This window comes from Phalangium opilio, unplaced genomic scaffold, assembly GCF_054372755.1.
Source record: "Phalangium opilio isolate 3A_F unplaced genomic scaffold, DU_Popi_V2 ptg000078l_1, whole genome shotgun sequence".
Lineage (NCBI taxonomy): Eukaryota > Metazoa > Arthropoda > Arachnida > Opiliones > Phalangiidae > Phalangium > Phalangium opilio.
In genome coordinates, this window is record NW_028324186.1 from 5,326,297 (window position 1) to 5,336,523 (window position 10,227).

The following is a 10,227-nucleotide window of genomic DNA, read 5'->3' on the forward strand; positions in this document are numbered from 1 at the left end:
ATCTTAATTCCACACAGCAATTTTCAACTTGGATTTGCAAAGAACCCAAAATAGGTATTGCGCAAAGAACCCAAATTAGGTAGGTATTGCACAAAGAACGCCTTTGATCCGCAAAGAAATCCAATAAAGCGTTGCACAAAGAACGCTTTGAAACCACAAAGCTATCCAATAAAGCGTTGCACAAAGAACGTTTTGGAACCACAAAGAAATCCAATATAGCGTTGCACAAAGAACGCTTTGAAACCACAAAGCTATCCGATAAAGCGTTGCACAAAGAACACTTTGGAACCACAAAGAAGTACAATTATATACACTCTTAAATAAAAACAACATACAGTGAAATGTAATAAAAAGTAGTAGGCTTAACGTGAAGGGAAAAAAGAATAAAAATTAAACAAGTGAAAAAATGGAAATAATTTAATACAGACGTTGTAAAGTAATGGAACTAATTAAAGTTATTAACCCTCAAAAGATTAATTAGAAATTGTAAGTCTTAGTAAGTAGTAGCAGAGGAAATTGTGCATGAGAATACGTACCAAAACAGCAAAAGGCGCCCGAAAACGTGGCTCTTAACATAAAAATAGGCTTAGTTAAAAAGGCAAAGTTGTCACTTGTGTACAGGGCCGAAAATAAGCACAGGAACATTTATAGGCAGGGCCAGAAATAAGCACAGTACACTGGACATCGTTCAATAAAATTTTAAAATGTCCCATAATATTTTTAAAAATTAAGGGGGTCACTGGACATTTTGACCAATAAATTTTCAAAAATATTGATAGCTTGACAATGAAAACAATTTGCACAATCTAGTGGACAATTTCCCGACCTAGATGTATAGATAGTTTACAGGCTTGGAGGATTCATACCATTTGCAAAAGGAGGCATGGCTTTAGACTCACCTAGTGAGTCAGCCCTTCTTGTGTAACACGTGAAGCCTGGACTCCCTGTGTAAATGGTATGGATCCTCCTAGGATGTAAACTATGTATTGTTGGTTACAGGTTGTCTTTTTTTTGTATGTATACACCCTTCAGAAACAGGGCGGCTCCTTTATGTAGCTCAGCATTTACATAAATATTTAAATTTTTATTATTATTATTATTATTATTTCTCTCTTTATTTTACACTGTCAGTGCATAGCCCACTCGATCACGCGCTCCACGACGGTGGAGTGCGTGATCGAGTGGGCTATAGTCAGGGTGCCAACTTTCAAATTTAAAGAAACGAAAGTGTGTTCTATGCCAAAATTTATTAAGAATTATTTTGTTTTTAAATTGTTTTTAAACTAAGTCATATATTTAACAATTTAAAGGTTTATTTATATGAACTAGTTTGAAAATTGATAGGGCGCACTATTTGTGGTTAAATTCTGATTTTTTTTATTTCCTTGTTAACAGACCAAGGCTTATAAAAAAATATGGACAGTTGGAAAATTACCGGCAACGTGTACGTTACCAACAATGGTGTTCGAGGTGGTCGCGGCGGTCGAGGCGGTCGTGGTGGTCGAGGCGGTCGTAATAAACGTTGGGGGAGGCGTCCGCGAGTGTGCTACTCATGCAAAAAGGAAGGGCATTTCATAAAAGATTGCCCTCCCCAAAAAGGTACGGGATCCTTTTTTAGAAGCTGTTAGTGTGACCAATGACCATGGATAAAGAATGCGCGTGAGAAAATTTGTTTTCACGCTATAGGATAGGCAACTCCATATCTCGAACGACAGCTTATTCTGTATGTACTCTGTTACAACACCGGTTGTCAGGACTCGTAAAGCTAGGTCTCTATGTAACCTAGCTTTGTGCGTGCTGACAAGAGACGAGGAAAATAGGGATCTTCAGGATTTGAAAAGTTCGCGAATTTTTTAACTCCAGTGTACGGACCTTTAGGCCTAAGGCAATTTCACACGTATTTCAAACTAAGGCCTAGAGGTCCGTGCACTCAGCTAAGTATTTCCAGCATATTTTAAATCCTGACGATACTGAAGTTTTTCGTCTCTTGACAGCATGTACAAAGCTACGGTACATAGAGACCTAGTTTTGAGCGTGCTGATAACCGATGCTGTAACAGAGTACATACGGTATACATAGTTTACAGGCGTGGAGGATTCATACCATTTGCACAAGGAGACCTGGCAACTTAGAGTGTAAAATAGAGAACGATTTTACACTCTAAGTCGCTTGGTCTCCTTGTCAACCTAGTTTTGAGCGTGCTGATAACCGATGCTGTAACAGAGCACATACGGTATACATAGTTTACAGGCGTGGAGGATTCATACCATTTGCACAAGGAGACCTGGCAACTTAGAGTGTAAAATAGCAGACGATTTTACACTCTAAGTCGCTTGGTCTCCTTGTCAACCTAGTTTTGAGCGTGCTGATAACCGATGCTTTAACAGAGCACATACGGTATACATAGTTTACAGGCGTGGAGGATTCATACCATTTGCACAAGGAGACCTGGCAACTTAGATTGTAAAATAGCAGACGATTTTACACTCTAAGTCGCTTGGTCTCCTTGTGTTATTGGTAGGAATCCTCCACGCCTGTAAACTATGTATAAGCTGTCGTCCGAGGCATGGAGTTAATTATTTGCTCTATATGCTTTGTTTAAGTATTATAACAAGTTAGAGTTAGTTAGTAGCAATGAGATAGATAGAGTTACAATTCAAATCGGCTTACCGCGAAACACATTGCTTTTATCAAGCAAGTTTATCAAAACATGACAGTGCCATCTGTGAGCCTCTAGCGGAACTAATTACAACTTTTACTTGTTTATTTGCAATCAGAAACATCGTTATGATTTTTATTTCATCTATTTATTAGATTAAAAAGGACTAGAGTTTTTATTATTTAACTCGCGTATTTAATTTAACACGCTTAAAAACTATCTTGACAACTTGTTACACAGATTATAGCAGCAGACGGTAATAAAAAAGTTCTTTGGGTGGCGCCACCCGTATTTGATAAAGATTCATGCTCGCCAAAAGGTGTATTGCGAAACGTCGATCTCGAGATCTCACGTTGTGACTCTAGGTTTAATATATATATTCTATCTCATTGGTTAGTAGTTACTTGTAAACACCCGGCCTTTTTCTATCCAAAATTTAGTCCCTAAACTATATTTAGTTTTCACAAATGGAGGATTCACACCATTTACGCCAGGAGGCCTGGCTACTTGGAAGACAAAAACCCTTTTCGCCTTTTTTCCTCCAGCTCGTGGCCTTCTGGTGTAAATGGTATGAATCCTCCACGTGTGTAATAATTGTTAAACCAAATGAATGGCTTAGCAAACAAGCAGATAGTCAAAATTCATTAAAGATAGTTAATAGCCTATTTATATTATTGGAAAAGAAAAAAAGGAGGAGAAAATGCCTGAGGGCATGGAAGTGGGTGAGGGGGCGGAACCAAAGCCCCCCCCCCCCAAGATGTCGTCATCGACGATAAGAAGGATGCCCCAGTGGCAGATTAATTTTTATTTTGTAAGTAAGATAAAAATTAAAGTTATTACAAAAATGTGATGACTTATATTAAACCGGGGCACAGGAAAAATCTTAACAGTTTTTAATGTGTTAGACATGAATATCATATAACATGGTAAAATTTAGGAACAAATATAATAATAAATAATTAAGCATAAGGAACTAACATTGGCGCCCTATAAATATGAGCATAGTATACATAGTTTACACGCAAGGAGGATTCATACCATTTGCATAAGGAGACCAGCCAACTTAGAGTGTAAAATAACAGAGATTTTACACTCTAGGTGGCTTGGTCTCCTTGTGTTAATGGTAGAAATTCTCCATGCTTGTAAGCTATGTATTGCTCCAGAATAGACAAAAGTTTGGCTAGGGCTATGAGTTAATTGTCATAGTTTCCAAGTTAATTTGGTGGGTTTTGTTATCATGCTAATGAAGAGACCTGTTGCTTGAAACGCGCGAAAATTCAAATTTAAAGTAGCCTTATAATGTATTTGTTACTTGCTTATCTGCCCCTATTGTATATTTAAATTAATTTCCTGTGTTCCAATAACATTCTTATAATTTTGTCATCTTGTTTCATATATCATCATCACAATTTTTTTTTCGTTTTTTTTTAAGTAAATTTTCTTTTTCTTTTTATGTAATTAACATAAATAATTTTTTTGTAAAAATCATTATTTTCTTTTTTTAAAATCATAACTTCATTACCTAAAAATAATAAATATTTCATTTTGTAAAAATCAATTATTTCATTCCCTAAAAATAATAAATAAAACATTTTGCGAAAATCTTTAAAATCCATATATCACTTTTTATTTATCATTTAAACCTTGTCTATCTGCATGCCAATTTTTTAATTCATACAAAGGGGGGATTTTCAAGACTTAATGTGTTTTTAAGTACCGTTAAAATTCTATTTAAAATAAAATTAATTTATTTGGTTTGATCCCGGGTGGTGGCACTGAGTTCATCAAACTTGCAACAAACCCTTGTGAGTAGAACTCTACGGTTGATTGCTGACTTAATGTTTATTACTTATATGCGACTTAGTTGTGGTACATATTTGACATAAACCAAAATTAATACCATTTAATTAAGCAAAATAGTGTTATAAACGTCTTCAAAAAACGCAACCTCAAACAAGCGTATATCGAAAATTTGGAAAGCATGTTAGAAGTCCAATAAACCACAATGGTTTTTCCCATAAAAGTTAATACAGCCCTTTAAATTTAAATAATTCGAAATGAGAATATTATTAAATGATTCAATCTATACGGTTACAGTTGTGTTGAAATGAGATTTTGGGTAAGGTCAGGTAACGTACATTTGCATCTAAAAAACATTTTTTCCCAATAATTTCAGAATAAATTAATAAATTATTTACACTGACATAAAACATTTACACTGACATAAATGTATCATTTACACTGACATAAATGTATCATTTACACTGACATAAATGAATCATTTATACTGAAAATAATGAACAAACATGTATACTGACATTAATGAATCATGTCATGAATGAATGGAGTCTTTCAGTTACTGTTGTCTAATATTAATAATATCTATTAAAAATTGTCAATCTATTTATAAATTTGCGTTAACAATTATGTCCACATAATTAATTTCCACACATCTCAAAGCAAAATGTCTGTTAGGGTTAATTTAACCCGACGGCACTAGATGCTCCGCTAACCTTAGCAAAATAAACTGTTTTTCTGCAAATCAATAATTTTACAACATTAGGAACATTGGTTTTTTTAAACTGAGTTATGGACAGTGACTGGACACGCAAATAATTTATTTATAATTAAATTTTTACCTAATAACAAATGTTGGGCATTAAATACTGATTTCAACATTCCATTATTCGTTGTTCAGAAAACTATGTTAACGCTAACGGATAATTTTCTCCACCAAACTGATGGAAGTATTTTGTTGAAATAAAAGAAAAATACTAGCAGCATTCTAGGAAATTATTTACTATTTTTGATTTACTCACAATAGTCTATTTGGTTAGAAACCATTGTTCGTTGGTTGGCTCGCGTTAAGTGGCGTCGTACCAAACTGAACTTCATCCATCAAGTGTTACATTCATACAATCACAATTAATAAAACTTTTTAAAAGCGTGTCAATTAAAGCACTTTGAGCTAAAATTATAATAAATGAGGACTATTAGTTAACAAAATAAGGTCTGCAGTCATTACTTATAAGGTGTGCAGTCATTACTTATTTCATTGGAAAATCACCGTTAAAGGTAGTGCTATTTCTTGTATTTAATAGTTTACAATGTAAATAAAGATGTTACGTTGGCTGTTCTGTAGTAAGCGTGGTCTTTCAAAAAGCATTACCTAATTAAATATTTAAATTATTTGGGTAGAAATGCCATTTTTTAATTAATACAATGGAGATATGAAAATAGCGGTAACGGATGAAAGCAGATGTGTACTAAAGAACACGACAATATGGTTTTTTCTACCCTGATTTGAGCAAATTAGATAACGGTATCCTGAATTAACTAGCGCTACTGTTACCTATGTTGACGAAATAAACAAAGCATAAAATCATAGCATAAATAATTACGACTTCGAAGTTAGAAACAGAGGATATCCTAGCACGGTGCTACGGAAAAAAGGAAATTGTTTTGACCAAGGCTTAGTAAAATGAAATGGATTAATTTACAGTAATTTACAAATTTAATGATAATTTTTACCTTAAGCGTTTTATTAGACCAAATTACTTTCCTAAAGCTTCACAAAGTTCATAAACGCTATTTAAGGCGACGATTTAGACTCTAGTATTTTGATGGCGTCGCCGACTTAAGCTATCGCCGTTTCAACGTCACGGCGGCAGCGCGGCATTATTAAAGCCGTCTTACCCGGCTCTCTATAGGCCATTTCATCCAAAAAGCATTATGAAAAAACTCTCAAATTATTATGAGGCAACTAAACGTTAAAATACGCCAATTTTGGTCGCGCTGATATTTTCTTGTAAATTAGTGTATCCATGATATAAAATCGCAAATCGAGTTATGTTCTAAATGTTATCAAAATTAATACTTAAACTTAATTATTTTCCATGAAAATCGTTTAGCAGAATAAGAAATGTTCTACCTTTCATTTAAGACCATTCCCAAAACTAACAAACGTATAGTTTTTCTAACATCGGATTAACCGGACTGTTCATTTCAAAAAATTTCCCATGTTATTTCTATGGGAAAAATTCCTGTTTTTCATAAAAAGGTGTGAAAAATTTTATGGAAATGAAAACCACCCTTAGCAACTTTATTCTTTATAAAACAAGATGGTCTAGCCCATAATTAAGCCACATCGTTTACGTACTCTCGCTATCCCTACTACAATAAATATACTTCTAGTGAAATATTCACTAATATACCGGTCAGAGGGAATAATTTTTCAATGGCTGCTTGGCAAAGAGAATCAAATATCGCCAACGGCCGTTACTAAATTACTAATACTACTACTACTACCACTACTACTCAGGTAAAACTATTAGTCCCATCCCATCGATACCTTGTAGCTGTGAAGAAACTAAAAAACTTCCAAAGCGCGCTTTTAGAATTCTCGCCCGCTCGGACTTTCTTTTAAAATTCTTCTCGATTTGAGGAAAAATGCACGTAAATTCTAATAATAAACACCATTCTATATATAACGTCGGTATTTACTTGCTTTTGCTTCTTAAAAATTCCCCTCGATTTCTTTGAAATTTTTAAATCGGGGAGATAGTGTCAGGGCAACTTACACAGCGACATCTATTTAAACCAAGTTGAACTACAATATTAAAAATAAAACTACAATGTTTAAATTTTTCTATTACATAATTAATTTTATGTTGTTCAATTAAATGCAAATCTAATATTTTTTATTTGAATCATTAAAGTTTTTTTTTTATTATTAACTATAATGTATTACGAGGGAGGACGAACACACCCACGGCCACCACAACGGCAACTCCCACTTCCATCCCCAGTGAAACTAATAGCTCACATCTTACGATGTGGCTAAAAAACTAATGGATGAATCTTTTTGAAATTTTAACCACACATTAAGGGCCCAAATTGTAGTTCTGGGGTATATTTTCAAAACAGTAAACGTAATACAAAAAAGTTACATCCAATGAAAACACCATTCTTATACAATAAGGGCAGTATGAAGTCTTATCTAAGAGAGCTACCGCTCTCTCAGAATATTCGCATGCTTTTTATAATCTCGTTTTTACCTCTCCGAGTGACGTATGTCACGGAGAGGTTCTGTAACGATCGTGTGTGTCTGTGTGTGTGTCTGTTGTTACACCCACGTGACCGCGTTAGCAGTTTCCAAATCGGTGCAAACGTGTTCGCCATTTCCGAACTGCTTTCACAGTCACGGAAATGGCTCCTCTTTTTGGGTTCTCACACCACCATCTTCTGGTCTTTGTCCATCCCACACGGACACCAGTCTGTACTTACTGGCTTCTAATCACCACCATCTTTTGGTCTTCGTCCATCCCACATGGACACCAGTCTGTACATACTGGCTTCTAATCACCACCATCTACTGGTCTTTCGTCTATTCCACATAGACACCAATCTGTCTCATTGGCTTCTAACTCCATCATGTCTTAAACATTCGCGGCGATCAGCTAGGGTTACGAGAAACGTCTAGCCTCCCTAGGGTGGGTTGTCCACGATAGGTTTTCGCAATTGCGGTTGTTCTTGCTTTTAGCTGTAGTTCGATACCCTTATATACTACCTATTTGAGTAAGGGGAAGCAACCGGCGTATGCTTCATTTCAAACGCCAATATTAGCCAAGTCTCTCAACAATGTTTAATTGTTCTTTATCAAATAGATTTAACGCTCAATAAGGCAAACAACTAACGAAGAAAATATTTAATATTCATTATATTTATTTTATTATTTAAGATAATCTTGTTTCTCAATTCAAAATTTATACGGAAAGAGTTAAAAAGCAGTCTATGTTTTTGTCTGTGCGTGCCCGTCCATTGTTACACTAGTGCGTCGCGTTAGCAGTTAGCCTTGTGTTGATGTGTTAAGAAATCATACAGAACCTTAATATTCCCTTTTTCCATAATATAAAGTGAATATGTGGAACTATTTTTCGTAATTATGATGCATTTAGTACTTTTGTAGCTTTAAAAGCTCTGTTTTATTTCGATATTCCAAGGATTTTTTTATTATTATTATTTGAAATGGTTGTCTATATATTACTTAAGCTGTACTACATCTGTATTTAGAATCATCCTTGGTTTAGTGATTTCATGAAGAAAACTAAGACCAAGACTTCGGCGGGTGTATCAAGTATTATCCGCAATAGGCTTAGTGAAACAAAGAGTACATAAATGAGGCCTGAGGTGAAGTAAACTTTGGACTTTGATTTTCGTGTCTGAAGCGAAAAGACATCAACGGTGCAGAGTGAGCCGAAAGTTAAATACACCATTAAATATTCAGGTTAAGATTTTAGAATAGAAGAAAAGATGATGGTGGCAATTAGAATAGTAAAAGGGCTAATGGTAAACGGGTAGTAGCTACAGACTATTTATTCTCTTTATGGTGCGCATTGATTATTAGTGCGTCTAGCTGCAATTTAGCTTTGGTGTTATTTAACGTTAACATTCATGTTGGCAAACTAATAATATTGTTGAGGTGAGACGAGACGATAGTGTTTACACTGCTAACCAGTTGTGAATGTAGCTATCAGAATATAGGGTAAACAGCTGAAGCGTAGACTTCATTTCCTGTCCTTTTCCCCATTGACTGATTTCCATGTGTCCAAGATTTATCCTTATTGGATGTAAAATGTCGTCTGCTTTACTGTATATTCGCTATGCTTGGAATACTGCTTCAATATTTCGTAAATTTTTACTTCAAAAAAGAGAAATAATTCCTTATCTAGGTAAATAAGTTTGTAGTAGTAGTCCTCTTGACTCGGAGAGGTAATATTTTGGTTTTCCCAACTTGTTTACATGTGCTCTTTGCATGCGTGTTATTGATGTGGATCTAATAAGGCAATTAAATTTCCATTCATTATATAATTTATTGGATGTGTTACGCACATTAACTTCATAATTTATTTTAATGCAATACATTATTTGCATTTGTTTTATCATTTGACTGTTATTTAAAGGGAGGGTGAAGCCGCGTTCCACGAGAATTTTGTTAGTAAAATGGCAGGGCGTCACGCGATTGGTCGGAGGTCCTTATTCAAAACTATCCATGAAATAGCAAACTAATTATAATTTTAAAGTGATTCGGTGTTATTTCCTGTATGTTCCACTGGATCATGTTTCACTATACTGATTGGTCTTATAATTAGTAGACGAATTCATCATAAAATCACTTGATTTTCCTTTTGATTCAATGCGGACATAGATCTCAGTGCTGCCGGGCGGGGTTAAAAAAAGGAAAAGTCGGTTACCCCCTGCTTTAATGCATTAATTCAATACCGCTACTGGCGTGCTTTTATTCTGTTCACGGGTAGTTTGCTTTTCACGTATATTGATGACGACTACCTTTTACTCTAGACATTATTTATAACCATGCAGTTACCGAATCCAACAACTCTGCAATTTATTTATATTCACATACTTATTTACAGGTGGGTTGAACTTTACTTCATCCGTCTGACCATCTGGAGTTCAGTGCTTGTTTCTGTAGCCCGATTTCAAATGACATCCTCCGAAGTCTTCACACCTATTCTACATAAAACTTTACTATGCTATTGTCATTAATC